At 40.5% G+C, this 20,513-nt stretch overlaps 1 protein-coding gene and 1 pseudogene across 3 annotated transcripts in view; one reads left to right on the forward strand and one right to left on the reverse strand.

Annotated features, from left to right (window-relative positions):
• Nucleotides 1-20,513, forward strand: part of LOC149199584 (uncharacterized) — a 194,649-nt gene that overhangs the window by 137,354 nt on the left and 36,782 nt on the right. The window lies entirely within an intron of this gene.
• On the reverse strand, nucleotides 15,690-15,829 carry LOC149199585 (5.8S ribosomal RNA; annotated as a pseudogene).

A 20,513-nucleotide genomic window follows, 5' to 3' on the forward strand; every position in this document is an offset into this window, starting at 1 on the left:
TTCAACAAATCTCCAATGTACTTCTTTTGAGAGAGGAATATAAACTTTGGATGTTGAGTTACTTCAATACCAAGATAGTAGTGAACATTGCCCAAGTCAGTCATTTCAAAACCTTTCCTCAATTCCTTCTTTATGGATGCAATGTAGCTCTCGGTGTTCCTTGTCATCAAAAGATCATCTACATACACCACAAGATATACAATTGATTTGCCAACTTTCTTGACAAACAAAGTTGCATCATGAGCATCATAATGTTTGATGTTGAGTTTCAGAAGATGCTTCGTTATCTTCTCATACTAGGCCCGCGGTGCTTGCTTGAATCCATACAAGTATTTCACAAGCTTGCACACTTGTGTTCTTGGCCCTTCCCAACAAATCCTTCTAGCTGGGACATAAAAACATTCTCTTTCAGATCTCCATTCAAGAAAGCAGTTTTTACATCCATTTGATGGACTTTCCAACCGTTCTGAGTTGCCAAGGAAGAGAGTGTCCGGATGATAGCCCATTTTGCTCTGGGGGCAAAAGTCTACTCATAATTGACCCCTCCTTCTGTGCAAAACCTTTTTCCACAAGCTTGGCTTTGTGCTTTTCAAGTGAGCTATAAACTTTATACTTGTTTTTGTAGACCCGCTTGCAGCCAATTGGTTTGGTTCCCAATGGAGGATCAACCAACTTCCAAGTGCCATTTTTTATCAAGGCATCATACTCTTTCTGCATCGCTTCTTTCCATTCATCATGAGAAGAGGCTTCTTTGAAGGAAGTTGGTTCAAAATCTATAGACAAATTTAGTTCATAATCATAAGAAACATCCATATCAACAGGTGAATCAGAATTATCTACAACACCTCCATTTTGCTTGGTTGAATTTCTTGTTCCCATTTTTCCAACCTCATCAGGATGAACACTTTCAAGTGTCTTTGTCAGCCATTTTGGAGGACCTTTCTGAGATGGCCCAGGTTGCTCAGTTGACTGAGTTGGGACTGAATCAAGATTGAGTCTCCCAATTCTGTCAATCACATCACTCAAATTGTCATTAGTGGCTGGAGCTTCATGTGGGGGAGAGAGTGCTTCAGAAGAAGATTCCACAGATTGATCCAGTATAGGAATCCCCCCTTCAAGATGTGGAATCTGATTATCAAATTCTTGAAACGACTTTGCATGTCTGAATCTATCCAAGCGATCAAGCTGCTGCTCAACAACATTGTCAGCCTTGGAAGATTCAAGAAAGATCACATCTCTAGATACAACAAAATTCTTATTAACTTCATCATAGAGACAGTATGCTTTAGAGGTATTTGAATACCCCAAGAAGATACGCATACGACTCCTTGCACCGAGTTTGTTTCTTTGTTCCTTAGGTATCAAGGCATAATAGGTGGAACCGAAGACCCTGTGATGCTTTTCGAAGGAATGTGGCCATACCACATTTCATAAGGAGTCTTGTTTCTAATAGCATTAGATGGACACCTATTCTTTACATACACAACACATAGAACTGCATCAGCCCATATTTAAGATTGTCCTGTTCATTCTTTCAGATACTCCATTTTGTTGGGGATTATAAGGCACAATTGTTTGATGTTTGATCCCATGCCGACGAAGACAGTTTTCAAATTAATTTGAAGTGTATTCTTTTCCATTGTCATTGCAAATAGAGCCAATATGAGATTGTGCATCATTTTCAATCCATGCATGAAAGTTCTTGAATGTTGGAAAACATCAAATTTGTTCTTCAATAAATAAACCAAACACATTCTGGTGTAGTCATCAATAAATGTCATCATATATTTATGTCCATTTGCAGAAGGAACAGGCATTGGGCCACATAAATTTGAATGAATGAGTTCAAGTTTTCTATGTGCTCTGGAATGTGAATCATGAAAAGATTGTTTGCTATGCTTTCTTAGAATACAAGCATCATATTGCTTAAGTTTCCTAAGAATTGTAGGCAAATCAGTAACACCACTTTTATTCAACATACGAAGGTTGTCATACTTCAAGTGTCCAAATCTAGCATGACATAAAAGACTTGATGGAAATGTACCTTCATCATAATGAGAACTGTATGCAAAGTTTTGTGCACGAGCAGAGGTACCTTGCAGCTTTAGAAGTCTTTCTTCTTCTATCCCCATCATGACAAGTGAGCGATTTGATGCTTTTTTGACGTCAACCTTGCCATCGAACATATGAATGGAGTGTTGTTAAATTGGCAACTAGGGCCAAACTCCATGTGGGTCAGCTTATTTATGGCAGTTTAAAATATTTTTATTAGATCCCTCTCGTCGAGAGGTGTAGGATTGATCTAAAGATCATCTGATTCCGATAAGTATTTATGGATATATGAATTTATTTTGATTATGTAATTATTATCAAGCCGACCAGCATCTTATGTAGGCTCGAAAGCCCAATAGTCGTGTCTATTCATCATCCACGTTTTAGTATAAATTGGTGAGGACTTGAAGTCATTTTATATGGGTATTCTTCAGGTGATCTCCTCTCCACGTCTTGGGTTTTTGGAGAAGGAGAGAACAAAAGAATACGCTGGCCTTAAATGATGCCCTAGAAGCAGTGCAATGCCTTAGCCGCAGTGAAAAACGCAGTAAAGGAGAAGGCATTAAATGCAGCCCTAAATAACAGTCTCGTGAAGCCCTAATCGCAGCAAAGGAAAAGTACGCAGCCACTATACGCAAAATGAAAAGATACACTGTCACCTATACACACAGCAATCTCTAATCTGTTGGCAATGGAGACCTATACGCACAGCAAATACTCTATATGTTGTCATGCATATACGTAAGATCAGGAAGATTTACACGTTGGAGACTTACATGCTGAAGACTTACACGCTGTAAAGGTAAACACATTCATGGTTGCATATACGTTGGGCATTATATATATGTTGTTCAATACGCTGTGTATGAGTTCATATATATGCTGGAAATGAATATGTATACGCAGCAAATAGTAATACAGTCATATGCATAGCATATGAACGCAGCAAATTGCAATACAATCATACGCATAGCATCTAAACGCAGCAAATGACAATACAATCATACGTTTTCATGTCATCTGAACACAGTCTTATACATGGAACGCAGTCACTGGAATGCATACATGTAAACGTAGTCATATGAGAACATGTTCATATATACACGCAGTCATATGAGGGATATGGAACCAAGATCATATATGGAATATGGAACCACGTTCATATAATCTATATAGTATAAGGAACACAGCGTAATGAACACAGTCAAGGCAGCTAGGTAAGGAACACGCTGTAGTGAACACATAACATAAAGGGTCTATACGCACCTTGAAGAATCATACACGTTGTTCACACGCTGAGAAACCCTATAGACCTGTCAACACTGTAATAGAAGAGGTCTGTTAACGCAGAAAAGAAGTCTGCTGAATAGGATCTATAGCCTAGCTGCTTTGCTAGGCTGCAAGCCATAGCAAACAGCTAAGGCTGATATCATCGGAAGAAAATTGTTGCAGAATGATAAAGCAACGAGAAGGCAAAGGCAACAGCATGATGGGCAGCACTATGAGATCATGTGCATGGGCAGTACAATGATACATTAGCAGGGGCAATAGCATGATGATGATGCACCTTAGTTCGAACAGCATTATGATGGATAAGATCATGGACATGGGCAGCATGATGATAATCATGATTAGTGTAGCATGGTGCAATATGCAGTGGTGCAGCTTGAGGACCTGATGCAGCACGATGATAGGTGAAGGAGTCACCTTGGAGAATCAGTTGAAGCAGAATGTCTTCAACTGATCTCATCGCTTTAGGAGATGATCTATGCTCAGATCTAGATAAGTCAAAGTGTTGACTTCTATTGTAAATGTACTCTCTCTCTCTCTTTCTCTGCTGAACTTTGAAGATAAAAGAAGATTTGATCAAAGGGTTTCCCCACACATTGTGGGGGTTTTCCCTGGCTCGCGCCACATCTTGTGTCCTCTTGTCTTGGCTTGTCTTCTGTGATTTATATTTATGTTCTATCTGCAATTTATCTTAATGCTGATGTGATTGCTAACTGTGAAAATTTAAATAAATTGCTCTAGCATAGAACATACCTAAAATTAACATGGTATCAGAGCTGAGGTGAAGACAATGCCCAAGCAAGAGTGAAAGAGCAATCACTGAAGACAGTTGGGACAAGACAGAAGGATCAATGGGTTCCTCATAATTCACCTAGGGTGAAGTCAAAGCAGAGAATGTTATCAGAATGGCGCAGCGGAAGATTCTGATGGTCCATCTTAAGATCACTTCATTGGGAAGTTCGGATCTAAGGGTGGAAGGAAAGGCGGATGCCTTGTTGAAATAAGTTCGGCCGTTATGCGAAGGAGTGGCAGAGACACATCTCTTGATGAAGATAACAATCATCCCTGGGACATCCTCAATGATCAAAAGAATGACTGGTAATGCAGGTCATCAAGGAAATGGTTGACTCTTCCACGAAATCGAACCTGGTTACAGGGTGGCACTTATCGATGGAAAGGTACGTGTTTGAAAATAGATCTTTTAAAGATGTTTTTGAGTTCAGGGTTGTATCAAGTTACAGGAAGTCCACTGGGGACCATGTCCTTTGACTCAACTCCGGAGGTCTGTGAGTCAGATGGTCACTAGGATGCCTGAATTCAAAAAGAAGCATGAAGGTACATGTTTGAAATGTACCGAAGGAAAATATTATAAGGGGACCATTCCCCTCTTACAGCAGGTCCACAGGCTTGGAACAACCCAAGGAGTTTGAGACTCATGATCAGGAATCTCATGTATACAGGTGGAAGAAAGCCCTTTATGGCTTGAAGCAAATCACCTCAGGCGTAGTATGAGAGGATTGATAGCTGTCTAATGCAGCTGAGATTCACTAGGAGTGAAACCGATCCAAAACCATTACTCGAAGGTTGTGGATGCTAAACCTCTCGTACCGACACCTATGTCTGACAGGTGCAGACCCTCTCATTTATAGGAGACAGAGGGAGTTGGATTCTGAATGTGGGAAGATAAGCTGCAAGCTTGTGACTGCCTCGAGGATCTTAACTTTCAGAAGTTATATGGTAATGATGTCAGACCAGATTTGGGAAATGCCTTTGAGTTTCATAAACTCATTCGCATTGATGTTCTTGGAGAACCTCCGTTCGAACATATGTGTTGCAGTTAGCATGGTGAGCTCATATTTGGTTGAGCCTCACTGGATTGGTACCAAGAATCTTCTGAGATATCTTCAGGGGCACAATCTCTCATGGATTGAGATACACTGCCGAAAATATGAAACCACATGATTATTCGAATGATGAGTGGGCAGGCAGTGTGGAGGATCACTAGAGCACTTTTCAGTGTTGGTTCTCTTTGGATTCTGCTTCGATGCAGGAAGCAGAAGTCGGTCACTATAAGCACCGCCAAGACCGAATACATGGCTACGAGTATGATCTTGTATGAAGCTGCATGGTTGCGGAATTTCTTAGCTGTTTTCGATTATTGAGGAATCTTGTATTCGACAATTGCTCCAGCGGACAGACATCAGATAATGCCTTATCTGGGATATGGAAAGTCGATGAGCAAGGAGGCTCCATCGCACTGAGATGATATACAGGTCGCTAAAACCCCGGGGGAAAGATCAAATTTGTGATTTTTTCGAATGACTTGGAGTCATCAAGAGACCTTTGTAAAAGGGTCCTACATGTTGCATACATTGAGCTCTGTGAGCTTTGGGGGGCTTGCAGAATCTACTGGAGCAACATACGACCACAGGGTGACTCACCCTCCCCTGGTGGTGCGCACTGGAACAAGATGATTCGCTCTCTTGTGGGACAAGATGATTCGCTCTCTTGTGGAACAGGATGATTTGCTCTCCTGTGTAGCAGGATTGATGTGTTCTCCTGTGAGGCCTAGATTGATGTGTTCTCCATGGCGGCCTGGATTGATGTGTTCTCCATGGCGATTGTAGCAGGATTGATGTGTTCTCCTGTGAGGACAGGATTGATTAAGTTCTCCTGTCGAGGCATCCTACCCATGCAGTCTGGGACTCATGGGAAGTACCTCTCATCTGATCAATGAGCAGGGAAATGAAGTTAGGGACCATAGTAGTACCGATGGACGCATCGTTGTATCTACTGTACTCCCTACGCTAGGATGTCCTCCATTGATCTGGGATCAATAGTACTGGTCTGGGACCAGTGGTAGGAGTTGTACATACTATGACGCTGACTTTGGGTCGGTTGAGACTGGTCTGGGACCAGTGGTACATACTCCGAGACTGACTTCGTGTCAGTGCAGGACTGGTCTGGAACCAGTGAGAGTGGTACATACTATGACGCTGACTTCGGGTCCGTTGAGACTGGTCTGGGACCAGTGGTACACTCTCTGAGACTGCTATACTGGTATGGGACCAGTAGTAGGAGTGGTACCTACTATGACGCTGACTTTGGGTCAGTTGAGACTGGTCTGGGACCAGTGGTACGCACTCTGAGTCTGACTTCTGGTCAGTGGAGAATGGTATGAGACATTCTCGATCAATTCTTCTTCTTCATAGTTCAGCAGAGCTAAGCAGAGTAGAGCTAGCAGAACCAGCAGCGCTGAGCAGAGTTGAGAAGAGCAGACCAAGCAGAGCCAACAAAGCAGAGCTAACAGAGCCAACAGAGCTGAGCAGAGCTGAGCAAAGCAGAGCAGAGCTAGCAGAGCCAACAGAGCTGAGCAGAGCTAACAGAGCCAACAGGGCTGAGCAGAGCTAAGCAAAGCCAACAGAGCTGAGTAGAGTAGAGCAGAGCCAGCAGAGCTGAGCAAAGATGGGCAGAGCAGTGCAGGGCACTGATGGCAGAGATAGTACAGTCGGACATATGGATCAGCAGATGGAGTTCCCCCTAGTTGAGAGGGAGTGTTAAATTGGCAACTAGGGCCAAAATCCATGTGGGTCACTTATTTACGGCAGCTAATATTTTTATTAGATCCCTCTCGTCGAGAGGTGTAGGATTGATCTAAAGATCATCTGATTCCGATAAGTATTTATGGAGATATGAATTTATTTTGATTATGTAATTATTATCAAGCCGACCAGCATCTTATGTAGGCTCGAAAGCCCAATAGTCGTGTCTATTCATCATCCGCGTTTTAGTATAAATTGGTGAGGGCTTGAAGTCATTTTATATGGGTTTTCTTCAGGTGATCTCCTCTCCACGTCTTGGGTTTTTGGAGAAGGAGAGAACAAAAGAATACGCTGGCCTTAAATGATGCCCTAGAAGCAGTGCAATGCCCTAGCCGCAGTGAAAAACGCAGTAAAGGAGAAGGCATTAAATGCAGACCTAAATAACAGTCTCGTGAAGCCCTAATCGCAGCAAAGGAAAAGTACGCAACCACTATACGCAAAATGAAAAGATACACTGTCACCTATACACACAACAATCTCTAATCCGTTGGCAATGGAGACCTATACGAACAGCAAATACTCTATATGTTGTCATGCATATACGTAAGATCAGGAAGATTTACACGCTAGAGACTTACACGCTGTAAAGGTAAACACAATCATGGTTGCATATACGTTGGGCATTATATATACGTTGTTCAATACGCTGTGTATGAGTTCATATATATGCTGGAAATGAATATGTATACGCAGCAAATAGTAATACAGTCATATGCATAGCATATGAACGCAACAAATTGCAATACAGTCATATGCATAGCATCTAAACGCAGCAAATGACAATACAGTCATATGTTTTCATGTCATCTTAACACAGTCTTATACATGGAACACAGTCACTGGAATGCATACATGTAAACGCAGTCATATGAGAACATGTTCATATATACACGTAGTCATAGGAGGGATATGGAACCAAGATCATATATGGAATATGGAACCACGTTCATATAATCTATATATTATAAGGAACACAGCGTAATGAACGCAGTCAAGGCAGCTAGGTAAGGAACACGCTGTAGTGAAGACAGAACATAAAGGGTCTATACGCACCTTGAAGAATCATACACGTTGTTCACATGCTGAGAAACCCTATAGACCTGTCAACGCTGTAATAGAAGAGATCTGTTAACGCAGAAAAGAAGTCTGCTGAATAGGATCTATAGCCTAGCTGCTTTGCTAGGCTGCAAGCCATAGCAAACAACGAAGGCTGATATCATCGGAAGAAAATTGTTGCAGCATGATAAAGCAACGAGAAGGCAGAGGCAACAGCATGATGGGCAGCGCTATGAGATCATGTGCATGGGCAGTACAATGATACATTAGCAGGGGCAATAACATGATGATGATGCACCTTAGTTCGAACAACATTATGATGGATAAGATCATGGACATGGGCAGCATGATGATAATCATGATTAGTGTAGCATGGTGCAATATGTAGTGGTGCAGCTTGAGGACCTGATGCAGCACGATGATAGGTGAAGGAGTCACCTTGGAGAATCAGTTGAAGCAGAATGTCTTCAACTGATCTCATCGCTTTAGGAGATGATCTATGCTTAGATCTAGATAAGTCAAAGTGTTGACTTCTATTGTAAATGTACTCTCTCTCTCTCTTTCTCTGCTGAACTTTGAAGATAAAAGAAGATTTGATCAAAGGGTTTTCCCACACATTGTGGGGTTTTTCCCTGGCTCGCGCCACATCTTGTGTCCTCTTGTCTTGGCTTGTCTTCTGTGATTTATATTTATGTTCTATCTGCAGTTTATCTTAATGCTGATGTGATTGCTAACTATGAAAATTTGAATAAATTGCTCTAGCATAGAACATACCTAAAATTAACAAGTGTCCTTGCTGGTGGATGTGGACTAAGGACAACAAGTTTCTCCTCAAGTTCGGAAGGTTTAGAATATCATGTAGAAGAAAGTATGGAAGACTAGCCAACTTGAGCCTAATGGTGCCAAGCCTTGATGACTTGAGTTTTGACTTGCCTGAAAAGTATACTGCGCCATCAACATTGTCAGTAAATTCTTCAAAAAAATCTCTTCTAAAAGTAATGTAGCAAGTTGCTCCTGAATCAAGCAACCAACTATTTTTCCAAGAAGCAAGTGAAGCATTAAATAAGTCTTCAGTTATTCCAATATTGCAATGTGCCACAACATAGTGAGCGGATTTCAGTGCTTTACATTTCTCTTTCTCATGGATTTTACCTTTGGCTTCATTTCTTTCCTGCTCAATTTTGTCCCGACGCAACTTACATGTGGATGCATCATGTCCATCTCTATTGCAACGTATGCAATGAAGATCAGACTTTTCTCTTTAAACTGTCTACCCCTCTACCTCTAAAATTTTTTCTTCCTCTTCCTCTTCGACCATCTCTTCCTCTAGAAGAATCTTGTGTATGATTCTTCTCTTTATGTGCAAGGCACACAACTTCTTCAGAAGACTGAGGAACTATCTTCTTTCCAAAAGCTTTCTCTCTTTTAGCAAACTTCTTTTCAAGGGAGTCAAAGGTAATTTCCTTGAGGTTTCCACTTGCTTGCAATGACTTAAGATAATTTGAATAAGTGGGATATAGTGCCTTGACATAAGTTATAAGAGGAATGCCTATTTGAACACTGGTGGTTTTGATATCATGCATAATAGATCTTACTTCTGATGCTAAAGAAAGAGGGTCATAATTTTTTAATTCAAGAATGAATAATTTAATCATCAATTAGACAACTTCAAGTTCAGAGTGTGAGTCATAGAGTTCCTTCAACTTCTTTAAGGCTTTAAAAGCATTTGAAAATGGTGAAATATGGTGACTCACCTCTTCATTTATAGAGGCTGCAAGAAAAGCATAGGCCTTGCTGTTCTTGTTTTCCCAAATGGCGATCTCCTTATCTAAGGTGGGCTTTGTCGGTTCATTATCTTCTTCTCCTACACAAACTCCTTTCCACAAATCATTGAAAATGAGAGTGTGTTTTATCTTCCACGACCATTGAGGATAGTTCTCTTTTCTAGAGAGAACTACTCCAACAATAGATATAAATGAATGCATTTAAAAATGTATACTGTAAAAAAACAATTGTACTTCTGGTGGCAAAAAAAGTGAAATTTTGGTGGCAAAAAATACACTTATGGTGTAAAAAATTGCACTCTGATATATGAGACAAAGGTATTACTTGAGGGAGGTTGTATGTGGGGGAGGTGCTATATGTCAGGGGTATAAATGGGCGAGGTGTTATATGTGTTGCGCATCACGGTAAGTGGTGGGAGGTGTCAGAATAGTGAGGAGCATAATATATTAACAAAACTGGAGCGTGGTGGTATTATATGAGCTATGAACGCATAAACTATGAAGCAGTGGTAACTTGCAACAGAAACCTTCGTAAGGTTTGGTATTAACGCATATAACAAACACATATAACAAACACAATAACGTAAGAACGTTTGGAGCGGAGTGAGATGGTATGTAATCTATGGGAAACAATGGTATGGGAGCGTTGTATGGAGGGTGGTTCGGAGCCAACAAGGTATGGAGGAAACCAGAGGTATTAACGGTGGGAGCCATGATGGTAATATGGACCGGAGTTGAGGAGTGAAACCAGAGTGGAATATTATTCAATCGTAGTGTAAAAAAAATGGGAGAGGGATTGGTATGGGTGGCAGCGTACTAGTTGAAGGAGAATCCACGCAGAAGGCAACATTCAACAGCGGTGAGGAGAGAAGTATTCCAAAGAGCAGCGTGGATGAGTATTGGGGCCAATAGTGCAGGCCGACTATGTGTAGGCCGACTGTGAGGTGAGACTGGTAATTTTTGGCAAAATGCACTGAGGGGAGGATACCAACAGTCTATGTTCTGCTAGAATGGAGGGTGACCGGGAGTGCTGACTGTGTGAGGAGGAGAACTGGAAATACCGCAGAGATTTGCATTCAACGCTAACGTAGATACATAAGGACAAAGAATATGGCAGATTGCAGAAATGGCAAAAGGGAGTTACAAGGGTAGGAAAGCTAAAAATGGAGCTGGCTTTGATACCATGTCAGGCCAGGAGGTAACTATACAATGCGAATTGTGTTTTGCATTAAGATTTCTCATGGATATATACATGGAGGGAGAGACTCTTGGGCTTCACCTCCCAGTGTCTCTTCATATTCCTAATCTCCTTATTTTCTACTTACATTATTTACATAAATTTCCTAATCCCAAAGATTAGGTGTCAACATAGATAATTATTTGTGATTCTTTTATCTTTGTGTTCTTCTTTTATCTTTTAGTTCATGAAGCAATTACCAAAACGATAACATAAGGAAAACAGATGTAGCGACAGCTAGGGAAAAACCCCTATCTAGGGGAAAACCCAATCAACAATTCTTCCTTCAATAGTTTCTGGAGATAATCCAAGACTCTAGACTCAGACAAAGACTCCCTCCACACCAAGTCAACCCTCAATCCTTCTTGTAGATGACAAACCTTCACAAGAAACTTTGACCTGACAACATCAACAACAACTTTGACCTAGTAGCCGCTTCGACCCAGGGGCAGTAGCAGTAGCAACTTCAACCAAACTTGAAGAACTTCAATCTCCCTTGATACACCTCAGAACAAAATGAGAGTTGTCCCAAAATTCTGATCTTGAGGTCTTCTATCCCTTTCCAGAAACTCGCACTTCTTTCTAGCCCTTAACCAACTTCGCACTTTTCCAACTTCCAGTTTTAGAGATCGAACTATGTGAGAGAGAATGAGATGCTCCAAATGAATTTTAACTGCCTTGTATTTATAGCCTTCCAGGGAGGTCGAATTACTTGTCTTGAGGCCGACTTGGTGTGGAGGAGACTAAATTCATTTTTTACTCAAAAATAATTCTTTTTACATTATTTGAAAGCCCAAGAAAGGTCTCTTTAAATGTACAATGATTCTAATGACTCAAAATAAATCCTAGAAGAACTCAATGGGGACTTTGACCTAAAACATGATGACCCAAGCATGAAACCCATGCTTTAAAAAGTCATAGAAATAATAATAAAAATATTCTCTTCATTCTTTTGACAAGTACATCTCAAATACAATTATGAAGACAGAACCTAGTTACAAATTTCAACATGCAAGGGACCATAATATGCATATTAGTATGTTATTTTGATTTGATCATTGAAATTAGTATATGACAGTATTTGATAACAATTGCAAGGGTTTGACAAGATTTGGCTTATTGATTTAACTTAGTTGGCTTGGATAATTGATGATGCCTTAGAACTTTGACATGATGCTTGATGATTCATAGACATGTTTTGGCTCATAGATTGTTTGAATTCACAGTGATAACAAGTTAAGAGTTTTGGATCTGATTTGATATTTGATGGCTAATGATTTGCCTTGATGACAATGCTATGTGGGCATAGTGACTTTCAGTGATTGATGTTGACATTAATTTTGTATTGGCTTCATTGGCTTTGGCACATTGGTTGAAGTATAAACAATTGTGACTTATCCTTGGTATATGCATTCACATCTAGTGACAAAAATAATTCATATTATGATTATGTGAATGGCCTGATGGAATTTGATATTGCTTAAATTTGTTGACATGACAATAGATGAAGTCATGACTTGGTATTTGGATATGAGCTCTACCTGTCACCTGGTCCAAAGAATTTATTACAGTGATATTGGCATAAACTTTTATGATTTTGAAATTAGTTTTGATTTGTCATCTAAGGCTTGATAAGCTGACTTGGTTGGTTTGATTGCACAATATTGATTTGTGTAAGACTAAGCATATTGGTTTGGTCAAGTAGAATTCTATGAAGAAAGCTCCCCGAGCGTGCTATGTCTGCATTGAAATTTATCTGGTGAAGCTAGGAAGTGTTGGACATTAGATAAACCAACGCTCCTCGTGTGTTTCACGACATGGAATAATCGCATCTCGTGGATCCTTATCTTGGGCGATGCGATCATTGATTAACACTTGGAAGTTTCGTCTCACGATAATCGTGATTCCTAACAAGTGGTATCAGAGCGTAGGTCACGAGTTCGATACACACTCGACTCGTGTTGGGGGGAGATTATGTTGACTTCTGGTAGAATTGTATGCGCTCTAAGTCTCCAATTTTGTAGGGAGCCTTAGACATATGTATTCCACAATACCCAGAAATCGTTTTGGGAAATTCCACCTGGAGACAGTTTTATTAAAATAATTAATTATTTTTAATGGGACCCATAGGAAATTAAAATAATTAATGGGTATGAATCTAAACTATGGGTGTAACTTCTAGAAGAAGATGAAGATCGAGTCCAAATGATCCAAGCCATAGATTAGAATCTAATATGGGCCGTTGGTTCTCAACTAGAAAATTATAAGGAGGACATCGAGGGGCATTTGGAATATACACCAGAGGCAGATACGCACCGAGTAAGATCGATTTTCTCACTGGTCGAAGTTCGGCAAGAGGAAATCGAATTAGAGGGAGAGTTGCAGGTGAGAAGGAGTGAGAGAGGGTATCAGCATCAATCTGAAGGTTAGAAGTAGAAGACGTAGAGCAGAGGGAGGACAACGCAAAGGTTGTGATGCAGAGGAGGGACAACGCAGAGACAGTGTGAAGCTAGGACTGTGGAGTTCTCACGCAGATGTTGATGTAGTGAGACGCAGAGGGGGCAGCAGGTCCTCTCCTGGATCAGAAACTCGTCGAGAAGTGTTTGTAAAGTTTCTCACAGAGAATCCTCCTCCATTCTGCTGGTTGTATCTTGTACATGAGATTTTTTGTTGAAGAATAATAAAGAAACCCTCATCTACTGCACCGATTTTCCCAAATTGGGCTTTTCCGGGGACAATTGTCCAAAAATAACTGTGTCATTGTGGTTATACTTGTGCTAGTATTTATATTTGCATTCACTTTCCGTGGTATTTTAATTGTGAAGGCTACAATAGAATTTATTTCGATATTTGCTATAGAAACATTGTGAATAACTTATTTCTGAGTTAATAAGTAGAAGAAATAATATTAATCACTACAGTTGGATTTATATTTAGAAATTCTCACATGGTATCGGAGCATAGATTTTGAGTAGATGAGCTCGGAAGCAAAAAGGAAGAGGGAGTTCGAACTCCTGTAGAGGCAGCAATTCGAAACCCAAGGAGGCAGCGCAGTTCGAAGGCTTGAAGGGCGAAGTCTGAGGAGAAATTGATTTCTCTAAGAGAGTCAAGAGAGAAATTCGATTTCTAGTTCAAAAACTTCCAGAGGCAGAACCTGCAGCGTATTTTCTCCTTGCAGAATAGTCTTCAGGAGAAGACGCAGTTTTTTCCTGCAGTAGTTGCTAGGGCAGGATAGCGTCAGAGAGTTATAAAAGTAGCACAAAGATGGAAACTCAAGATGTCTTCAAATTATCTTCCAGATTAGAAGAAGAATTCACATGCTTAGCAAGTTCAATGTCAACAGAGGTTTGGTACATTGATAACGGGGCTTCAGCACATATGACTGGAGTATGAGAATATTTCTCGAGCTATCAAGAAGAACAAATGGACTTCCAGATTACTATGGGAAACAAAATGAAGTGTACTCCAGTAGGGAGAGGCACCATAGCATTTCAGACGGAAGCAGGAACCAACATTTGAGCCACCAATGTTCTACATGTGCCGGGTTAGGAATGAATCTGATTTCAGTGTCCCATTTACAGGACAAGGGATACGATGTATACTTCATTGGAAAGAAAGTATACGCCAAACATCCATGCTAAAAGAAGAATAGACAAATTGGAGCTCGAAGCGATAGACTATAAAGGTTGCAGCACAAGTCTCCAATGGCACTGATAGGAAGCAGTGATAATGGTGAAAAGGAACTGAATGAATTATGGCATAGACGAATGGGACACTTACACCACGGAGCACTGAGGATGTTCAGAGAAACTGTTACAGGGGTTCCTGTTGGGCAGCAGATCTCCCCATAACATGTTTTTGGGGCTTGAAGCCCGAGTTTTGGTCAAGTGTAATGTAAAGACCCCACGAAATGCGGGGGCGGAGAGCAAGAGTCGAGGGTTGTCTGCCCTAAAATAATGTAATTTAATGTATAGTAGGACGGCCTACCCATGGTCCGTGGACCATGGGATTGTATAAATAGAGCGAGGTTCTAAGTGTAAAGATAGTTTTAGTTTTTGACAAGTAATAGATAGATGCGAAGGCATGGTTAGAAGATAGAAGTGAATCTGAAGGGTATTGGGTCGTAGTAGTAGGTAGAGTTCGCAGTTGAGTGCGTAGAGGCCTAGTAGAGTCTGCATCTGAATGCGCGGACCCCTGCAGCTGAGTGCACAGGGCAGAGGCAGGTCTGTAACCGAACTTGTGCATTAATAAAGATAAGATTGATTCAGAATATTGTGCGTCTATTTGTAGATCTGTATTTATATGTTCTGGTTATCTTTATGCATTTATATTGTTTTCGAGTACGCACCCTAATCTGAAAGTTGAATAAGTAATAAGAGTATTGGGCTTGCACAAACTAAGTTGAGAACTAATATAATAACACAGTAAGGATCGGATCGGAATAATACTGTATTCACAAAGGTGTGCCTGGGTTGCGAAAAATAGAAAGCTGCGTGGAGCAGTGCAACGCACAAATTAGGATTGTGAATCTCCAGAACCCTCATCAAGATATCCTTAGGGTGCGGAAACCTGGTTCCAACACCCTCCCATACTACTTTGGGTGAGACCTCAGTTCGTGCTCTGCGGATTGTTGCCGAAAAGGCTAGTAGTACCAGGATTTGCTTGGCTAAACTCATTGCTGAACTTGGGTCAGGCCCCACATAGCCAACAAATGGTTCCGTTGCCGGGACTCTGCAATTCACACTAAGTATCGCATTTCGCTACGTTCTTCATCGTAACAAGAGCCGAGATATCCAGTGCGTGCCATCCCCGTAGCTGGGTCTAGGCCTCGCGTTTCTGTCTGCATTCTATAGGTTGGGGTTCGGTCCATCATTAACTCGTAACTGCGACAAGTGCGCTCCTCGTGGCCTATCGACCCGCAAAAATTACAAAATAGTTGTTGTGGAGTCTCTGTATACTTCTGCAACAAATGACAATTATCCGTCGTGTGTTTTCCTCCTATCTGACAGATCGCGCACCATAGCGCGGGTGTCGTACTCGTCCCTGCTTCTGCCTCTGGTCTCAATGGCATTGGTCCCCCTCTTGCCAAGTAGTTCGCGAATATTGGACAGTGATCCTTGTCATGGCCCTGGCCTTTGAATTTTATGCACCATACTTCCTCGTGCGCCTCTGGCCGCGGTGCCCTATCCTGCTTCAAGCTTTGCATTTCTAGGCAGAGATTCTGTAGTTGCGCGTGGATTTGTTGAACTCCCAACCCAGGATCTTGTATCAGGGTCTCATGCAACCTCATCGCCATTTCCAACGCTTCGGCCTAGGTTGAAAGCTTCTATTGTGACAACGCTGTCCTCAGTTGCAGTGTCAAGATCCACAAACCATGCGCGGTGCTGCGCATTCGTTAGCGTCATATTAGCATCGCGGATCGTACTCTTCAGCCGCTGATCCAAATCCCAAGGGGTCTCGCTTGGAAGCATCATGATCTCTTTAAACCCGATGATTGACTGTCTTTGATTTTGGCTGGCTAAATTCTCTGTTCAACGCATTCTGGATCTTTGCTACCCCTGCATTTGGGTGGTCATTAGAGTGCTTGATATACCATGTCAACGCGCAATTCTACAGCACGCTTACCAATGTAGCCTTCTTAATGTTGTCATCTGTGACCCCTTGCGCTTCCCACATTGCTGTTATCACGAACCAGAACTAGTTCGGATCCTCATTCCCTACTCTTAATACGGGTAGCTTGATCGCACTCACCATGCTGAACTACGGGGTTGGTGGAGGTGGAGTGGGTGGAGATGGAGGTGAAGGAGGTGAAGCGGGTGGTGGCGTGGGTGGAGGTGGTAACTGCGGAATGCGCTGCCTTATCAAACTGACTGCACTTCTCGGAGAGACCCGAGCGAGCTCTTCCTCACTCTCTCGCGAAGGTGAAATTAAGGGACTGTTTCCTAATTCCCCGCTACCTTTGTAGATCTTTCCGCTCTGCGTCGTTCCAAACATTAATGTATTCACATAACCTGCTTTTCACATAACAACATCTTAATCCAAGTATTCAAAGATTTAATGTACTTACCTCGCGGTCCCTTGAGAAAATGTCATTCTGCTTCGCTGTAGCTCACGGTTGTGTCTATCGCAAACTCAGTGATAAATCCCCCTATTATCTGGTCGAGCCAATGGTCCACAGCTCGCGCGATCTTATCTTCTGATGCCTCTAGTCTGCGCACTAATTCCGGAGTCCACACTATCGGTTGGTCGAGCTTACACCTTCCCTGGCTGTCGGCTAACCTCGCGATCCACTCATACAGTTCAGAAGGAAAGGATGCAAAGAAAATCTCGTGGATTTCCGTATACACGTAGTGATCCAGCCACCTCTTCTCGGATACCTGTGGGGTTCTATTTTCTTGTGTCGCGAACTCGTGAATCTTCTTGTCCAACCACTCTTCAATTTCCTTCTTTGTTGGGTTCTGTTGTCGCACAGATTGTCACGACAACGCACAGATCGGGGGCTGTCACCCTGATCCCCGATCTCTCCTTTTAAGCCTGTCTCCCGCGGCTAAGGGGGGTAGACCCTGTAGGAAAATGGATGCCCAACTGTGAACTAGTTGGGTTGGGAGACACGAAAGGAAACCAACACTAAATAAATTTTATTAATTTAATGGATCAGTGCCTTATGGGTTTGATGTTTAAATGATTACTTACTAGATGTTGCAGAAATGTAAACCGTGTACAACAATCATTTATCATCAAATAACTTGAACGATGCAAGATATCCAGTAAATTCACAATGCTTTAAATATGATCCAGCAATTGAACTTAAAGAAAAATTAAATGCTTTAAAAGATCACAGAATTTAAATGCTGGTCAGTTGCCACTTTAACATAGCTAACTTTAATTAAACCTTTAAGTACATTTAGCCATAGAGAAATGGAACATAAACAACTGCAAAATTCTCCCTAAATGAAATTTCCAAGATTTTGTGAAGCCTTCTCAAAATATTTTAATTTTTTGAATAAAACAAAACTGAAGACTAAGCAAATGGAACTTTAAATCCAAAATTTGAAAAAAGGAAAATATTTACTTCTAACAAAATTAAATAATTCAAAACCTAAACTATAAGAAAAAAAAAAAATTATGTCTTTTTCAAAGTTTTATAATTTTTAGGAATTTTTTATTGTTATATTTTAAAATAAAACTTAAAATTAAAATTTGAACTAAAGCTAAAGCGAGCAAAAATTTTAACTATTAAAATCTAATCTAGATACAAAGCTAAAACCCTAAAAAAAAAATTTCATGAATTTATTTATTATTATTATTATCATTATATATATATATATTTTAGTTATATTATTTTTGAAATAAAAAATTAAACAAAATAAAACTAAATTTAAATAAAATCTAGAAACTAAAAATCTTAATCTAAAATTTAAATTATTTTTATTATTTTCTGATTTGCTTTAAAATCAAAAGATATAAAACTAAACTAAACCAGCTAGAACCAAAATTTTAATTCTAATTGAAATAAAACGTAAAAAAAAGAAACTACGCTACCCTACGTAATTTGAAATAAAACTTAACAAAAAAAAATGAAACTACGTCAACCTACTTATACATAAAACCATAAATCGCTTGAGTGACTATTGCGTGCAGATAATCGGCGCCCAGAGGGAACAGTGAAGCGAATGAGGAGCTCGGGCTTGAAGGAAGCGGAGCTAGGCAGCGGATTGATTGTAGATGGCTTAGATGAAAACCCGACGGTGGAAGGGAGAGTTGCGTGAAGGACTGAGCGTGTAAAAAAGAAAGTTGAGATGGCGGGGGAAATGTGGACGCATGGATACAGCAGCATGGAGTAAATGCGCAGGAAAAATCAACGCATGGAGCTGCGGGGTCGATCTGAAGGCTGAGGATTGGAGGGAGGCACGCAGGCAGAGAGGGTCAAAGTTTTTTTTTTTTTTTTTGAAGAAGAATGGGTGTGCAGGTTTGGAGCAGTGTGGAGGAAGTAGAGCGATAAACAGCGTGGAGCTTGAATGCAGATGGAGGCTATGCGTAGCAGTTTATGGCAGCACTTGGGTAACTTGAGAAGGCAGCCACGAGGGAAAGGCTGAAGCGCAGAGATGGGAGCTGGGATAATATGCTGCTCCTTTTTTTTTTTTTTTCTTTTACAGCTGGGCAGTGATAGGATTAATGAAACGATGAGGGTAGCTGTACATAAATGTGGAGAAACCCATTTCACAATAAAATTCTTTTCCTGTAACGCAAATGAAACTCCAAACAGCAGAACTATGTCCCTGCAGAAAACTGATTCTGAGGCCAGATCTTACCCTCCAGGGCGTAGATTTGGCTTCAAGATTTTAGCTCACCCTCAGATCTGCAACCTGCAATGGCAGAAAAAACACCCAAAGATAATATATGCAAGGATAAAAACCTAAAACCCTACAAACCAGCTACAAAATTTACAGCTTTGTGACTCTGCAACAGTCAGATTTGTCAATGATCCACAAAAGTACTTAAGAATTTCAAATTTACTATAAGATGCTTTAGAAAAAACTCTCATGCAAATCAGAAAAACAAACTAAACGATAAACCCAGGATCAAAACTGGCTGGGCTTTGCAAGAAAATGCTTGCAGGAGTTGGCTGGTTCAGCCGAGAACTTCCCCAAACGCCCACTGGTTTTCTTTGATAAGGGTTTCCTGCACAGCTCACTTCAACCATCAATAAAGAGAGAAAAAGCAGTACTAGATCTCAAATGCAATAGAGATACCTGCCATTACTTCAGAAAATCTAATACCATTCAAACGCTAGCAAGTGAATAAGATACCTATGCTCAACAATACTCTTCAATAAGCTGTTACTAATGGCTGAAAATTAAAATATGCAGAAAATAAAATATCTCACAGCACTTCCAGAGAGCAACACCAGCTAGATTTCAACCCCAAAGTCCTTTATTAGCACCAGAAAAACTTTACAAGAGAGCTTCTTCAGCACAAGACTCGCAGATCGAATGATCTCAAATGACCCCTAGCACCCTATTTAAAGGAAAAATTCCCAACAGCTAGTTCGAGTGATCCATGTCAAAATGATCTCGACCGTCGATGAGGATCAAGATATCTTTTAATCTCATCCGTCGAATTTTTAATGCATTAAAAAATTGAAATTCTGCGTTTATTTACTCAAAATATTATTTTATTAATTACTTTTTTATTTTTCATTTTTTTATTTATTTTTTATTTTTATTATTATTTTATATATATATATATATTTTATTTATTTAGTTATTTTTTAAAATTTTAAAATTTATTTTTTAAATGGATCCTCGAACTTAGCCTTTGGAAAAATCACATAGGACCTAGGACTTAGGACTAATGAGGGGATTAAAACATTTTATAACCCTCAAGACACTTTACATCATGACTTTTACAACTTCACATCTCAAGGGGGAAAACCCATTTGACATAGACCCTCATAAACCACCCAGTTCTGCGACACAACTATAATCTAGC

Source organism: Pinus tabuliformis, chromosome 2_1 (assembly GCF_031772625.1).
Source record: "Pinus tabuliformis cultivar Carrire ecotype Pingquan chromosome 2_1, CPIR1, whole genome shotgun sequence".
In the NCBI taxonomy this organism is placed as follows: domain Eukaryota; kingdom Viridiplantae; phylum Streptophyta; class Pinopsida; order Pinales; family Pinaceae; genus Pinus; species Pinus tabuliformis.